Genomic DNA, 17,482 nt, shown 5'->3' with positions numbered 1-17,482 from the left:
GTTTTTGCAACGTCTAAACCACTAAAGAACATATGCATTCACTGCAACTGCAATCCATAGCCTATTCTACAGACTAGGCCTCACAGGCTCTAATGAGTTGGCAAACTGGAGTTTTGCAGTCAGCCTACACTTTTCTTGCACATTTAATTGTAGCATAGTCTATCCAGTGATTGTCCTCTTAGACAGACCTCATATTGCCCAATATGCCTGCAACAGACTTTACCCTATAGCCCAAATTTACAATACGGTCACCCTCTTCGTAAAAAAGAAAAGAAAAAAAAAAGCTTCGAGAACTGATCTGTATAGCACAGCACATCTCTGGTAGAACATACTTGAGTTGTACTGTATGCATGGGTCGGTTCATATTCACTTCCGGAGGGGAAGAGCTGGGAGCGCAGCAGAGCAGCGGCTGAAGAAGCACAGCTGGAGAGGAGAGGAGGCCAGGCTGCCCGCTGTAAAGAGAGTCGCTGTCTGCGGGGGGAATGGACCACGACTGATTGGGTAAAGGTGAGCTTGCAAACAAAAGACAGCCTCTGACATGCGTGATATTGTCGATTGTCAAGTAGTCCCTTGGAGCGGGCGTGTGTTTACGGTTTTCTTTCTTCCAATTTTACTTGACAGGCTAATGTTAGCCGTTAATGCCCAACTGCTAATGTTAGCCAGGTAGCTAGCTAGTCATGTTTAGCCTGAATTTTAGCGTTAGCGCTGGTTGGCTAAGTGCGGTTAATGTTAGCTAGCTAGCAAAGTGGGTTAAGTAGGTAGTTTTGATTTGAAAGATCTCTGTACCTAGAGAAGACACTGAGCATTAATAATTCCCGACAACTTTTTAATGTTGTATAATAGTACAGTTCATCATCTTGACAACTTATTTTTGCAAAACAATTGAGCTGCATAGCGAACTGTCTAGAATTCGTTATGGTAGGCTTGCTGTTGGGCCAGCTGCGTTTCTTTACGACTTGAGAGGGCCAGAAATGCTCAAGAAAATAATCACTTCTGCTTTGCAACTTTCGCCCTCCCCACCCCTACATGGAGTCATTCGATGAGACGCACCAAGCAGCTTTAGCCAACCAACTTATCTTACAGGCTAGCTAATTAAACCTGTCTTAAGAAGCTTGTCAGTTTTTTCGGCACAGTACTCAACGTCTTATCCTTTCTGAAAAGGTTAGCTAAGTTATCAGCTTAATTGATGACGGGGCAGAGATTGACTTTGTCGCAGCCCGCTTACGGCAACGTTAGAGTTTATTCTAGGCTAATGCTATCACTAGCCAACAGCTAACTTCAATAGCAAACCGTTAGCTATCATTAGCCAGCACTAGTGGTAATGTTATCTTTAGGCTATCATAACTTTACCAGCTGCCACAAGCACTGGGAAAAGTATCACTGACAAGTGTAGGCAGTTGTCCGGGATCGCTTGCATACACTTTTGTGGGCTTTAACTTGTCTGTCAAGATGGGTAGCATTTTTTGGCAAACGATTGCTAGCTAGCTAACTTATTATGTAGGAGGTGCGTGTTGAAATTTGCGTGCAAAGGCTTGCCTATATCCCACTAGTCTTAACAGACATATAGGAATGTCAGAAAACACGTAGTTCATTTATGAACAAATGTTAATGTAACTATGAGTCAATGCACACTGTAACAACCGCCCTGTCTTTGTGATGTAGTTGGTAGGACTTCAAGATAGTTTGGCTTTTGCCAGCTTGATTTGCATGACAGCATCTGGAATGCAGTAACCCCGTTTTTAAAGAGAAACGTAGTAACTGCCCTAACGTACGTGCGAAGCGATAAGCAACCTGCGCCAAAGTACTTGTAGGGCAGCATCAAGCGCGCCGGTGTTGTGCCCCTTCTGGTTTTTCCACCTACTGGTTTCCGAGCTGTTTCCGAGCCTGTCCAGATGTCATGTATACCTATCAACAGCAACTGACTGCTACCCACGTCGACAGATTCGCTACATATTCATAAACATTTTACTGGCCTTTGCATGTCACACCTCAATAAAAACTGCACTGAACTGAACTGAATACCTGAGCACTACATTACTATAACATTTTCCAGCGGGGAAATGCTTTTTTAAAGTAACCTAATTCCGATTCTCTGTGTCGCGCTGGATTCGAACCCTCATCAGCAAAAGTATCACCATGCGAGACCGCCTCGCTCTCCACTAAACTATCAACATCTACATAACTTCCAGAACATAACGCTGTCTTCACTCAGTAGGCCATGATTCACCGTTTATCTGAATATTTTGAAACAACTGGTTACCTTGATTTAGGCTTTAAAAACATAACTGTATCATGCACTCTACCTTCTGTTACACCTCTGCGCTATCCATGTGCAAGGATTTGTCATAAATTCTACCAGGCAACGCACGGATTATGAAACAATGGGTCTAAAACAACTGGTTACCCTGGACTGAAAACGCATGATCTCGCTCTCAAACAGCTAGGCTGCAATAGCCTATGTTCCTTGGATGCATAGGCCTACACATTTTACTGGCCTTTGCGTGTCGCACCTTAATATAATCTGTACTAAACTGAACAGCTGAGCACTATAACATTCTTCAGCGAGAAAATTATTTTTTAGAAGTCGCCTAATGACCATGACCATGATCCGTGTCGCACTAGATTCGAACTCTCTTCAGGAAAACAAATTACATGCGTGACCACACCGCTCCCCACTACACTATCAACACTGTGTCAATGGTCGTTTAACTATTTTCTATCAGGTCATCTATCACTGTTTGTCTGAATATTCCGAAACAACTGGTTACCTTTAGCCTAGAAATCTAGACGCACCCTAGCAGCGGCAAATTAATTTGCTCAGCCTGTACGTCTAGTATCAAACCATAGGGATTTCTATTGGCTGACGCCGTGGACGTCATCCAGTCACAGCGCTCTATTTTGTTAGAGAGTCTTAAGGCGGGCTTAACAGGATAACGACAGTCCTGTGACGGTGAACAACAAGGAAGGTGGCTATGGCTAACGAAGAGCGGTTGTTTGAATCGGCGTTGGCGTCAACTTTGGAGGAGTTGGACTTGTGCTTTTCTTTGAAAGTTGAGCAACACAATGCACTTAAGTCATTCCTTTCGAAGAAGGATGTATTTGCCGTTTTTCTGACCGGATACGGATATGGTCGTAGCACTGGCCTATTGCATGCCTAGGCAGTTTGAAAGACAATTCTCTGCCCGCCCCTTGGATTAAGCGAGGTGAATGGTTCGATTCCAGACTATACATTTCAATGATATAGGATGGCCCGCCAGGCTAGGTTACCTTAATTTAGGCTTAAAACATATCGTGCACTCTGCTACACCGCTGCGCCATCTGTGTGCGATGATTTGTCAAAAATTCTACCAGGCAGCATATGGATTCTGAAACAATGGGTCTGGAACACTGGTTACCCTGGCCTGGAAACGCATGAATTCGAGACTGTGAAAAACGGCTACAATAGCCAGTTCCTTTGGTTTAGGACAAGCAGATTTCTATGGCCATGGCGTCTCGTTTCCAAAGTTATAGCCTATGCTATCCTACAACGTTATGTTTACGACGGAAGATAAGTATGCAACCCCTACAATGCTTTTCATTTCAGGTTTTTACCTTACCTTGCCTCAATTAGGCTACAGATGATCCCTGCAAGCTGCGCATATACCAACATTATGTGCTAGTTAATTTGCACCAAAAGCTCTCCAGCTCCAGCTGTTGAGTGTTTGACAGCGAGATCATGCGTTTTCAGTCCAGGGTAACCAGTTGTTTTAGGCCCATTGTTTCATGATCCGTGCGTTGCCTGGTAGAATGTATGACAAATCCTTGCACATGAATAGCGCAGAGGTGTAACAGAAGGTAGAGTGCATGATACAGTTATTTTTTTAAAGCCTAAATCAAGGTAACCAGTTGTTTCAAAATATTCAGATGAACGGTAAATCATGGCCTACTGAGTGAAAACAACGTCATGTCCTTAAAGTATTGTAGTTGTTGGTAGTGTAGTGGAGAGTGAGACAATCTCGCATGGTGTTAATTTTGCTGAGGAGGGTTCGAATCTAGCGCAACAGATCATCGAAATTAGGTTACTTTTAAAAAAAACATTTTTCCCGCTGGAGAATGTTATAGTGATGTAGCGCTCAGATGTTCAGTTCAGTACAGTTTATATTGAGGTGTGACACGCAAAGGCCCGTGAACTGTGTATGAATCCAAGGAACGCGTAGGCTATTTCAACCTAGCTGTTTGAGAGCAAGATCATGCGTTTTCAGTCCAGGGTAACCAGTTGTTTTACAAGACGATTTATACAGACAGTATCTTCACGAAGTTTAGCGTTTGCAGCCATCTTGAATTTAGTCACGATAAGTCGAGCGACGAGTAAGAATGAACAGGCATGATAAAGGATCAGATTCCAAAAATAATTCAGTGGAAATGCATGGATTCCAGTTGCTGCTACTGGAAGAAACTGGAATCCATTCATTTCCACTGAATTATTTTTATGTCTGTATAAATCTATACGTCTGTATAAATCGTCTTGTAAGTAAACTACCAGTGCTTTTTCAAAGTTCTCAATGTCTCGTTTTAAATGTCAGGGCCATCGGAAGTCTACCAATGAAGTGTGGAGATACATTGAGCCTCGTAAATGGTGTAAAACAGTGATTTATTTGCATGGCTAGCCCGATGCCGAAGCACCACCATTGAAAAAGCTGTTGGTAGCATCGGCTAACTAGCGCCAGATTTTGGAGTGCAGGGGACAAGCCGAGATGGGCTATGAGACATACGTTCACACTCGGTATCATGTTTCAACACACTTTAGGTCAATATCACACCGGAATTCTCCTTTAAGAGAGATTGCAATAAGGTTTGTTGCACTTAATGTTCTGTAGCCTACATTATTAATAACTAAGTGAGAACTGTGAGAAGAAGTGCTTTGTCAATTTTTGACCCGCCCCGCCCACACCCGCGATATTATCTGATCAAGCTTACCCGCACCCGCGGTAACGGGTTGACCCACGCAACACTAGGCTACTATGCACCAACCGTATCAATGCGACCAACGAGGCTACGATGATACTCAAGCTCAGTTCAGTTATCGTCACCACCACACTTACAAATCGCTGTGCATTACTGCTCTACGATACCTTAAGTTGTATTTGTTTTTGGAACTTGTGTGTGGAGGACTACAGAGATTGTTTCAATGTTTTTGATCGTTTCGATGTTATAGGGCTCTTGTAAAATATGTCAGTGATTCACAGGCCAAATTATGTGGGTGCATCTTGGCACTGCGTGGAGAATGGGAATGACCTTGCGTGCACAGGACAGAAAATGGAGATTGTGATCATTATTATTGGCTATAGATTACCTCCTTTATTCCTTGAATGGACATTCAGGTTATGCTGGTGTGTCCGTGTCTGTCAATATCAGGCGCAGTTTATTTTAACAGATTATTCATTTAGAACTTGTAGCCTAGACTAAATCACTCAGCCCGAAACCAGCTTTTTTTTTTTTTGCACCCCCACTTTCAAACTCGTTCCGGCGCCGTTGGGCAGCATCGTAAAATAAATGTCAATAAATGGATTGTCTTATATTATGTGGTTGATCCAGTTCTGTCGCGCAGTTTCCTATGCATGTTGCTTGTTTGCTGATATATGCATTTATAGTTTGCATTAAATGCATTCGTGCATGATTGTAGTTTTACAAAATGTTCTCATTTGTTTGGTATATTTAAGCCTTATTTGAACAGACTGGTGTGAGTAAACCTGTTCAACCTGTAGTTTGTTAATATAGCATTTTTTTATTTTGCTACTGACAGCGTGATTAAGTGCCTAGCTATAGTATCTGAATTCCAGGCCTATAGAGAATAGAAAGGCAGACCAAGGCTATATAAAATGGATATTAGTCTAGTACCGCCCACATAACCTGTTTACAGTCATAGGGACGTTTGTAGAAGCAGACATGAGTGACATCAAAGTTCAGAAGTGAATCAGATTTGATCAGATATAGGCATGAACAGTGCAATGGGTTCAGCATGCCAGGAAGGTGACCTAACCCCTGTTTAAGGTGAATTACTTGTGTACTGTGCATTGCATGTTCAGAACGCACAGGATGGGTCAAAGTGCCTGCGGTTGGCACAACGCCAGGCTGTGTTATATGATGCACCTGAGATCGCCTGAGGTCGAGCACAGGCACAGAGCTACAGGCTCGCACGGCATTACTGGTGTGCAGACATTACAGAACAGCATTATAGTGCTAGCCGTGCAGACATTACAGAACAGCATTATTACAGAACAGCATTATAGTGCTAGCCATGCAGACATTACAGAACTGCATTATGGTGCTAGCCGTGCAGACATTACAGAACAGCATTATTACAGAACAGCATTATAGTGCTAGCCATGCAGACATTACAAAACCGCATTATGGTGCTAGCCATGCAGACATTACAGAACAGCATACAGAACTGCATTATAGTGCTAGCCATGCGGACATTACAGAACTGCATTATGGTGCTAGCCGTGCAGACATTACAGAACAGCATTATGGTGCTAGCCGTGCAGACATTACAGAACCGCATTATGGTGCTAGCCATGCAGACATTACAGAACAGCATTATAGTGCTAGTGCAGACATTACAGAACAGCATTATAGTGCTAGCCGTGCAGACATTACAGAACCGCATTATGGTGCTAGCCATGCAGACATTACAGAACAGCATTATGGTGCTAGTGCAGACATTACAGAACAGCATTATGGTGCTAGCTAGCCATGCAGACATTACAGAACAGCATTTAGTGCAGACATTGCAGAACAGCATTATGGTGCTACAGTACAGAACAGCATTATGGTGCTAGCCGTGCAGACGTTACAGAACAGAATTACTAATTTTACCTCCATAACTTTTGACAACTGAAAACACAATGTGATACAATGAACAGAAAGCCTCTTCAATGTGCTTAATCGCCATGTAGGCAAGCCTGTTAATCAAATTAATGCATGACAAAAAAGTTGTGTGTCATGTTATTGAAGGAGAGTATCGTTGTGGGCTACAGTTAAAGGTTGTATCGGCGATAGCGAGGATACGTCACTTCTGTTGATGTTCAAACAAAACAGAGAGCTTGCTCGCTGCTCTCTCCCCCTCCATCCTGTGCAATTACAACTCTCCTAAACGCGCATCTCGTCGGTTATGGGTTGAAACATTTAATTTTGCCATTGAGTGGTTGCCAACCCTTGTTGGTAGCAATTGTTTTTGTGTACAGATCTCGGAGCCTAGGCTGCCTACAAAGAGGTGTTTTTTTGATGGCCTGCTTATGAAGCAGGCAGCTAGTGGGTCCATAAGCTATAGGCAACAACAAAGTGTTTCTGGAGAGAACATTGCATTTAGTCAGACCTGTGTGATACAATATGGCCAGACTATCTCTATCGCTGATTACATTCCGACCTACAGTCCACTAGTAGGCGTTAAATGACTGGAAGCTTTGTGGATTTAAAGATTGTTGTAATGTGCTGTCTCTGCTATTGCTGTTTTTCATCAGTCAGATTTTAAATATCCTGTGGTGGGTTGGACATATGTGGTGTCATCAAAATGCCCGCCCAGATTCTTCCTTTCCGCCTTAACGCATTCACACGAATGGTTTTGCCAAAATGTCTACCCTGCCTGGTGGTAAAATTTGGCGAGCAACTTCGTCCCGCCGTTCCTCCTCGATGCGTGTGAAAAGGAAAGGCGTTTCGTGAATACATTTGCGGGACATATATTTGCGGGAAATTCCAGATTATCCCTTTCAGCCTTAACTCATTCACACGAATCGTTTTGCCAAAATGTCTACCCTGCCTGGTGGTAAAATTGGCGAGCAACTTTGTCCCGCTGTTCCGCCTCGATGCGTGTGAAAAGAAAAGGTGTCCCGGAATACATGCGGGACATACATTTGCGGGAAATTCGGCAGTGTGAAAGGGGTTTATGATGAACGTTGGCTAACATGCTGAAACAGGAAAACCTGCACCTTCCCACGACTTGGCCAAATGTTATAGCACAGGTCTCCTGATGCGGCCGTGTGATGTGATAGCACAGTTCTCCTGATGCAGGCGTGTGATGTGATAGCACAGGTCTCCTGATGCAGGCGTGTGATGTGATAGCACAGGTCTCCTGATGCAGGCGTGTGATGTGATAGCATAGGTCTCCTGATGCAGGCGTGTGATGTTATAGCACAGGTCTCCTGATGCGGCCGTGTGATGTGATAGCACAGGTCTCCTGATGCAGGTCTCCTGATGCAGGCGTGTGATGTGATAGCACAGGTCTCCTGATGCAGGCGTGTGATGTGATAGCACAGGTCTCCTGATGCAGGTCTCCTGATGCAGGCGTGTGATGTGATAGCACAGGTCTCCTGATGCAGGCGTGTGGTGTTATAGCACAGGTCTCCTGATGCAGGCGTGTGATGTGATGGCACAGGTCTCCTGATGCGGCCATGTGATGTGATAGCACAGGTCTCCTGATGTAGGTCTCCTGATGCAGGCGTGTGATGTGATAGCACAGGGCATGTGATGTTATAGCACAGGTTTCCTGATGCAGGCGTGTGATGTGATGGCACAGGTCTCCTGATGCGGCCATGTGATGTGATAGCACAGGTCTCCTGATGTAGGTCTCCTGATGCAGGCGTGTGATGTGATAGCACAGGTCTCCTGATGCGGCCATGTGATGTGATAGCACAGGTCTCCTGATGCAGGCGTGTGATGTGATGGCACAGGTCTCCTGATGCGGCCATGTGATGTGATAGCACAGGTCTCCTGATGTAGGTCTCCTGATGCAGGCGTGTGATGTGATAGCACAGGTCTCCTGATGCAGGCGTGTGATGTGATAGCACAGGTCTCCTGATGCAGGCGTGTGATGTGATAGCACAGGTCTCCTGATGCAGGCGTGTGATGTGATAGCACAGGTCTCCTGATGCAGGCGTGTAATGTTATAGCACAGGTCTCCCAAACCCGCTTTTGCGTGTCCGTAAATAGAAGCTTCTTCTAAATACCACTCTCTTTACCCTACTCTACTCTACTCAGAGTGGCATGGGAGGGGGTCTCTCTCTACTCTACTCAGAGTGGCATGGGAGGGGGTCTCTCTCTACTCTACTCAGAGTGGCATGGGAGGGGGTCTCTCTCTACTCTACTCAGAGTGGCATGGGAGGGGCATTTCTGGAACTTACTAGGCCTCTACGTTTCATGGATTAGAAACGCTGCTGCTGTTTCTCCCAGATCAGGCATAGGAGCGTCTGACCCTGAGCCGGATCTACGCCAGACCTGGGCCAAGTCCGTACCAGATCTGGGTGTGATTTGGGCCGCAGTAGGTCGTCATCTCTAGTCCTCTGTCGTGGCCCTGCCTGAAAGCGCTGTGAGTAGGCCCGGTCAGTGAGGACAAAGCCAGGGAACAAGTAACTGTTGTTTTCAATTGCTTTGCACCCGGCCAACCCGCTCTTTTATTGACCTGATTGTACTCAGTCTGAGCTGTAAAACTCTGCATGTTCATAAAGCTAACTGTGTATCGCTCTATGGCTGTAATAAAGTTCCATAGCTCTATGCCTCCATAGATATCCTCATTGATGGAGTTGCTCTTCTGGTCTACACACACACACACACACACACACACACACACACACACACACACTAGGGCTTTAATATCGGTCGATGTCGATAATTATTGATTTAAAAAAAAAAATCTATTTCAGATATGAACCAGAAGGGAAAAAAGTTCAATTTAAACACTTTTATTTTAAACTTAACCTTCCTCTGATTTTCATCACCTCAGTTATCAATCAAAGCAAACAGGGAAAAGAAATAGCAACACAATCACGAAAAACACTCAAATAAATAAATGTGCACATAAGTCTGAATGAAAAGCAGCACTGGTTGAAGCCTGGAAATATTGTAAACCAAGTAGCTAGTTTATCTTAGAGTCTGTCTCAAATGGTGTACTTACGTGCGTACATTTCGTGTAGTACACTATGTGCACTGTGTGCTTACTGGCGGAGTGCGCAAATTTTAACAAAATAGTATTGTCTCATATCAAACACCAACTCCGTGCACTTCACGGAAATGACGATCGCAAACATTTTAACATAACTTTATTGGCGTCCTCAACTCGACAGTGACATGGTCATACTGTGTCAAAACATGAACCGTTTATGTTATAACTTGCTTGTACCTCCGTAAAGTCTGTTTTCCACTGCTGCTGTTTCAGCTTTCTCAACCGCGATTTCCACGAGTTTGAAAACGCTCCCTCCCCTTCCGCTATTTGGCCAAGATGGCGTCCGTTAAGGGCGAAAAGTGTCCAGCGTTGCACACTCAGCTTTTTGACCGTTATGAGTGCACCATCCGGGAACTTGCAGCGCCCTTCGTGTCGTTGGAATTGTCAGTGTGAACACCCTCATGCACTCAAATTAGGTATTGTAAGTGCAGAAGTACGCGATTTGAGTCATAGTCTTCTGGTTAGACTGTTCAGTTTCCCCACGTGTGTTTAAGTTTCAAATGAATACTTCTCCTTGAGACAGGCCCGTTTGAGTCTTGGAAAATACTTTTCCATTTGCATCGGGATTGAAATGATTAGAATTTAGCAGTCAATTTTAATGCAACAGTTTTGAACAAATTCGTGCAGCGTGCTAATGATGCTAACCGGATTTAATAGCAATTTAGCCAGTCGTCTTACACAATTGTGAATGTTTGGATTACATGTGCATGAGGAGGGATGCGCCTGTTGAGAGAGAGAGAGAGAGAGCACGGGCAAGGACTCATTGAGAGTCTTTGTTGAGGTAGGCCTACTTCTATCGCCTACTCTGGTAGAGTTGCACATCCAATGCAAGATATTCAGCCTATTTATTTATGGACAACGTAAGGCGGGAGGTGTGTGTTTTAATTATCGAATGTTCTATCGAACATATTTTTTATTGATATCGATTACATGTCTATTGCGATACATATCGCTATCGTTTTATCGCCCAGCCCTAACACACACACACACACACACACACACACACACACAGAGGTTTTGCTGTCTAGTTCTCTTCCTTATCCCAGTGATGGTCTCTGACTACGCAGCTATGTCCTCCAGTGAGCGGTCAAAGGGAGGGTGGCAGAGGCTGTTTAGTGGCAGAGTGAGATAAGACCGGCGTTATCAGACAGAGAGACAGAGAGAGAGAGAGAGAAAGATGTTGATTTGTACAGCCTGGGCTGAGGATCGAGCAGAGGCAGCTAACCGAGTAGTGTTTATTGGCTCTGGAGACACAGTCCGTGGTGTTGTCATTTGGCCAAGTCTAATTTGACTGTGTGGGGATGGGGACCGAGGGGAGAGCAAGGGAATGAGGGAATGAGTGAGTGAGTGAGTGAGTGAGTGAGTGAACAGCCGAGTCCAAGCCCTGTGCCGGGGTATTTTTATCTGCACTGATTGTGCTGCTCGGCAAACACGCAAAGTCTTATTTCCCCTGCCAGCGCCACACTGAGCTGCTGAGCTGAGCTTCACTGCGTTTTTTCTTTTCTTTTTTAATTATCTGCTTGAAAATGCTAAGTGATTTTTTCTTTTTGAAGTAGGCTGCCTCAGCCTAGCGTTCCTCTGCCCCACCATCAAAATGGCTGCTCGCTATAGAAACCACCCATAAGCGTACGGCCCCAATGGGACGAGCCCTTGAGTTTGGCTCCGACAGGAAATGAGCTTGTGTCACTTACAGAGCCCCCATCGGAGAGCCGATCGGCTGATCGCCGGCTTTGTCTCCACCGTCTCATCTTCACCGCGTTTCAGGACTGGAGTGTGCCATTCTCAGAGCTCTGTAGAGATGTTTGTTTTTAGGTGGGAGGCCTGTATGTAGGCCAGATGTCTTGAGGGACCAAGTGCCTGTGGCTGGGCAGAAGTAGAGGACATGGTAAAGGACTGAGCTCTCTGCTTTGTCTGGAAACTGCAAGCTATTGAGGCCTCGATAGGAAATTAACTGGCTGTGTTAAGTGTGTGTGTTAGTGTGTGTGTTAGTGTGTGCTGGTGTGTTAGTGTGTCTTAGGGTCAAGGGCGGTTTAGGTTTGCATGTGGACCATAAGCAAAGGCATGTCCATACCAATATATTGGGATGACAAAATTGTCCCTCCCAAAAAATGTTGCGAACCCATATTTGAATTACTTTTTTCTATGAAGTCATATTCATTCCCAACGTGTCCTCATAAAGATAAAGTGTACAACTCCTGGACAGGCAGTTTAGACATGATATCATTTGATTGGCTGAAGGGGATTTATCTGACAGCATAGGCTACTTAGTCGTTAGGCGTTAGTGGCAGACACAGAGGAGGCAAGCAGGTGTGCCGACAACGCTAAGTTATCTTGGTTATGTCCCCATCAAAGCCACCAAAAATCTACGCCCTTGTTTAGGGTGTGTGAACGTAAAATGTTGCGGTGTGTTAGTGTGTGCTGGTGTGGTGTGTTTGTGTGTGGTTTGTTAGTGTGTGTTGGCAGACCCTGATTACGGTTAGTCATATCTTAATCACCCTACACACCCACTTTCCTGAGAAGCAAAGCCTGAATGGATTCATGCCAACCGTCATCTCTTCTCCCCAAAGGGTTTGTGGAGTGCAGTGTGTGATACTCTCTGGACAGTGCTCCAGCCTGTGCTGCTGCAAGAGAGAAAGAGAGAGAGATCTGCAGTTAGCGGTACCCTCTCTCTTCTCCAGTAGGCCTACTCCTCTGCATTTCTCCCTCTCTCTCTTCATTTCTACTTTGCCCTTTTCACGTCTGTCCCTCTCTCTCTGCTGCTCAAATTCAAGTTCTGAATGCTTTATTGGCATGAGAGATAGAGCAGTCATACAAGTTCTGAATGCTTTATTGGCATGAGAGATAGAGCAGTCATACAAGTTCTGAATGCTTTATTGGCATGAGAGAGAGAGCAGTCATACAAAGGATTGGGGTGGATAAGGAACAAGAAAACTAAGTGTCTGTATAGACTTCTCTCTCAGCCTTTCTAGCTCATTTGCCCTTTCTTCTCCTCCAGACCTCTCTTTTTCTCTGTCCCTCTTTCTCATTTGTCCTCTCTTCTCCTCCAGAGCTCTCTTTTCATCTCTCTCTCTTCTCATTTGTCCTCTCTTCTCCTCCAGAGCTCTCTTTTCATCTCTCTCTCTTCTCATTTGTCCTCTCTTCTCCTCCAGAGCTCTCTTTTCATCTCTCTCTCTTCTCATTTGTCCTCTCTTCTCCTCCAGAGCTCTCTTTTCATCTCTCTCTCTTCTCATTTGTCCTCTCTTCTCCTCCAGAGCTCTCTTTTCATCTCTCTCTCTTCTCATTTGTCCTCTCTTCTCCTCCAGAGCTCTCTTTTCATCTCTCTCTCTTCTCATTTGTCCTCTCTTCTCCTCCAGAGCTCTCTTTTCATCTCTCTCTCTTCTCATTTGTCCTCTCTTCTCCTCCATAGCTCTCTCCCTCTGCGTTGTCTCTTCCTCCTCCTCCTCCGTCTGCCAGGGTCCTCGTTTAGCGGGCGCTTGGCAGCTCTGGGTCCCGCTCCTGGCCTGTTCTGCGGGACGGCCAAATTGCGTCTTACCTTGAAGCCGGCCTCTGCTGGCCCCTGTTCCTGTCTCTCGGCCAGGCCAGGGCTGCCGCTCCGCTGACTCCACGCTTCCCACCGTGGCAATTCTCTTTAATGGACTGCGCAGCAGAAAGCCTGTCCTTGTGCGCTTTTCTAAGAGGGAATCCCCCCTCCCATAGTCTCTCTAGTGCTCAGTAGTGGCAAAGAGCAGGCCAGGGCGGCTAAGTGGAGGTGGACCCTGGACGCTGTAGTCAGACTCCTGATGGCCATGCTGTTATTGTTCTGCTCCTCCCTGTGAGACCACGCAGCCACACAGACTCGATACAGATACATGACGGCAAAGCGAAACACAATCTTCGGTTCTTTGTGGGCGTGTCGCAATTAAGGGTCGACCGATATGCATTTTTTAAGGCCGATATCAGAGCCTAGAGTCTACGGAGAGCCTCCCCACTCTCTATTAATCCCATTCAATATGAATTTGGCTGCAGTTCACCAGAGTTCACCTAGATGGCGATCGCGGGCGAGTCCAAAATACATGGGGTCCTATGGAGCTACATGGCTACATTTATTGTTTTCACCTATTTAACAACTGAAACCCTCAGATTTTATTTTATTTTTCGCAAAATGGATATGGATTATCAATCAAAAGTGAAATAATCTGGGAGTCATGTCCTTTCGTTTTCTTACAGGTTGGGTCGTTGTTGCCCATAACACGCTAGCATTGATGCTATGCTATGCTATGATCATGCTAATGAATGACGTCATTGACACGTTTGAAAGGCTTTTTAGAACAATTAAGTGACTTTAAAAAATATAATACTCAACCAAGTGTATTGTCTTTGCCTCCCCTTTCGAATACAATATTCAAATTACTTGAAAAAAAAATATATCCCGAGAAAAGTGGATTTTAAGGGGTACAGCTCCATAGACCTCCATTCATTCTGGACTCGCCCGCGAGCGCCCCTAGATGCAGTACCACACCGCAAGAGTTCCGAGAGTGAAGGTTCTCCCCTTATTAGACATTCTCTGCCGATATCAATATCTATGACTTAGCATGGCGGATAACCGATATTTGGCCGATATTCTGGGCCGATATTCATTGATTTATTGCAATAACAAAATTGCATACTAAATTTGATTTGAATACTTCTACGAGAAAGAAGGGCAAAATACGCAGTTAAAGGGGAACTTGGCAACTATTTCAACTTAATAAACCCGTTTAGAAATCATTTGGATGGTGAAATGACCTGTTCCGGTGAAAATGGTGACTTTCCCCGCTCCCCCTAGCGTCCCCAGGCGGAAAACCAACCTTAGTTGTAACTTTGGGACTACCGTTAGAGAAGTGAGAAACTTCTCTAACGTTAGAGAAGTGAGAAACTTTTCTAACGGTAGTCCCGGGACGTACCGGTAAGAGAAGTGAAAAACAAGAAACTCGTTTTAAATTGTGTTTCTTACCTTGTTACATCCACATTGTTCTGCCTAACTTATACTAACCGTTTCGTTACCTTTTTCCACAGTTTAAAATAGCATAATACACAACTTCTCCAGCAGAGGGGGAAATATAGCTAATCCTGCCAAGTTTCCCTTTAAGGATAGTTTATTGAGTAAATGTTTATCCTTTTACACCTTAGATCTACTAAAAGTAGGCTACAAATATAAACAGGCTGATACTGGTTGGGCTTGTAGGCTATTCTCCACACTGACAAGCTGCAGAGAAGAGGCATGCACTCTCTGGGAAACACGCACAACATGCAAACCTTGAATGCTGACAGCCGACTTGTTTTGTGAGAAGTGCAGGAAATGGCGTGAGAAACATCAGTGTAATGCTACTGCAAGTATTCTAATCAGGCTATAAAACAAACAAGTAATTTAGAAAAATAATAAAAAATTAGTCAGAGTAAATTTGAACCAGCTGTGTGTTGGATTAAACTCAAAAAGGCACATTTGGACAAATATCCGCAAAACCGAGTTGGTCGATATCCATTATGCACCGATACGTTTAAAAATGGCAAAAAATGACCGATATATATCGGTCTACCTCTAGTCGCAATATGTGGAGACCGTGTGACAGACAGAACTGGTAAGCTAGTTAGCTAACTAGCCAGCTAATTGGCTATCTAGCTACTTATTTTTTATATCGCACTCCATCAAAGTAAGCCCCTGATTGAATGTCCAAGATGCCAACAATAGCAACCCCTTACAAAGCCATACAAGCTATTATTTTTCATCTAAAAACAGTGAGTCCTTGATCTGGCCTGGTGTTCACCAAAACCCTTATCTGAAATAGGATAGCACTGCATGTTAAAGCTAGATAGCTAAAACATTTCTGTACAGGGCTAGAACTGCAAACTAAAGCATTTTTGTACAGGGTAGCACCATAACCATCACATCCTAAAACTAAAAGGGAAATATTTCTACATAGGACTAGGACCACACACTAAAGCTAAAAGCTAAAGCATTTCTGAACAGGGCTAGCAGCACCAAACACTTACAGTAAGCATAGGGCTAGCACCACAAGCTAAAGCATTTCTGTACAGGGCTACCACCACATGCTAAAGCTACAAGCTAAAGCATTTCTGTACAGGGCTACCACCACATGCTAAAGCTACAAGCCAAACATTTCTGAACAGGGATACCACCACAGGGTAAAACTAAGAGGTAAAGCATTTCAGTACAAGGCTAGCAGCACAAGCTAAAGCTAAATCATTTCTGAACTGGGCTAGCACCACATGCAAAGCGTTTCTAAACATTTGCTCTACATGCATAGTAGGGCTGGACGAAAAAATCGAAAATTAAAAAATGTAAACTTTTTTTTTTAATTAAAATCGGCTTGTTTTTCTAAAAATCAATTTTGTCTTTAAATAGGCTATGTGCACGAAAGGCGCTCTGTGTTTTGAACATGCCGCTATTGTTAATGTAATTAGTGTCTACACGGACCCGGTTGGGTGTTGCACCAGGGCCTCCACCGGAAATAAAATACTGTACAGGAAGAGCCGCTTGTGCACCTAGTCTATTCCATTGCTGAACTTGCACCAGGGCCTCCACCGGAAATAAAAGAGTGTACAGGAAGAGCCACTTGTGCACCTAGTCTATTCCATTGCTGAACTTTATCCAGTTGCACCAGGGCCTCCACCGGAAATAAAAGACTGTACAGGAAGAGCCGCTTGTGCACCTAGTCTATTCCACTGCTGAACTTTATCCAGCTGCTGATTGGCAGCAAACATAAACAGGATCTGATGTCAAAAATGATGGAGCTCATTAGTGAGGTCATCCATAAGCATAGAGGCTTAGGCTCAATCCCAGTTCTCTGGCTGTGACCGAAACCAGCTACTTGCACTCCACTTCAAACACTTAATTTTAAGTATACAGTGCAGATGTTGGGACAGTACTAACCATCGAAAAGTGGGCACTCCGGAAGTAAGCACTCAGTGCACACTAGCAGTGTACTGATGGAAGTATGTGGTTTGAGACACAGCCTCTGCCTTCCCCTTCCCCCTTCCCCTTAGTTTTGCGCGTTCACATGCGATGCTAATGATACTGGTAATGCAAGAGTAGGCCTGTTATCTGCACTATCTCTCCCCGTCCAACTTTTCTGTTACTACCAAAACACACCGAAATTTCGCGTCACTCTCATTGAGGTTGAATGGAGACGAAATTCGCCCTGGTTGGGCGAAATGAAAGCGAATCGCCGAGGCAGGCGAAACAAAGTTGGCCAAAGTTTAACTTTTTTTAAATGAGGACCATTCGAGAACCAATCAGGTCCGCGTCTTTGTGTTTGGAGGCGGGAGTTACAAAAAAGTCTGACCAAGATGGCGGAGACTACCTGAGCTGTAACACGAAAATGTTTATGTGATTAAACTGTTTCTACACGAACATTGACACTTGTATCAACACGAATTGTGGTTTATATGCCACACGATCTTAGTCAGAGCACATACACCACTAAATAGACCACTATATATGTTAGTTTATGCACTCTGATCTTTTTA

The 17,482-nt window shown here is 44.5% G+C and overlaps 1 protein-coding gene across 1 annotated transcript in view; it reads left to right on the top strand.

Moving 5' to 3' along the window:
* Positions 1-352: 352 nt before the first annotated feature.
* The window catches only part of zbtb34 (zinc finger and BTB domain containing 34), a gene marked incomplete at its 3' end in the record, with an annotated part of 24,221 nt that continues 7,091 nt past the window's right edge, over positions 353-17,482 (top strand). The window contains exon 1 of the mRNA XM_076270734.1: positions 353-507. The remainder of the gene's footprint in view (positions 508-17,482) is intronic.

This window comes from Alosa pseudoharengus, unplaced genomic scaffold (genome assembly GCF_046254945.1).
Source record: "Alosa pseudoharengus isolate Yale_2024_CS ecotype anadromous, Long Island Sound unplaced genomic scaffold, YU_APseudo_1.1 YU_APseudo_1.1_scf_6, whole genome shotgun sequence".
In the NCBI taxonomy this organism is placed as follows: domain Eukaryota; kingdom Metazoa; phylum Chordata; class Actinopteri; order Clupeiformes; family Clupeidae; genus Alosa; species Alosa pseudoharengus.
Note: the sequence above shows the minus strand (reverse complement) of the source record. Positions and strands in the feature narration are given on the sequence as shown.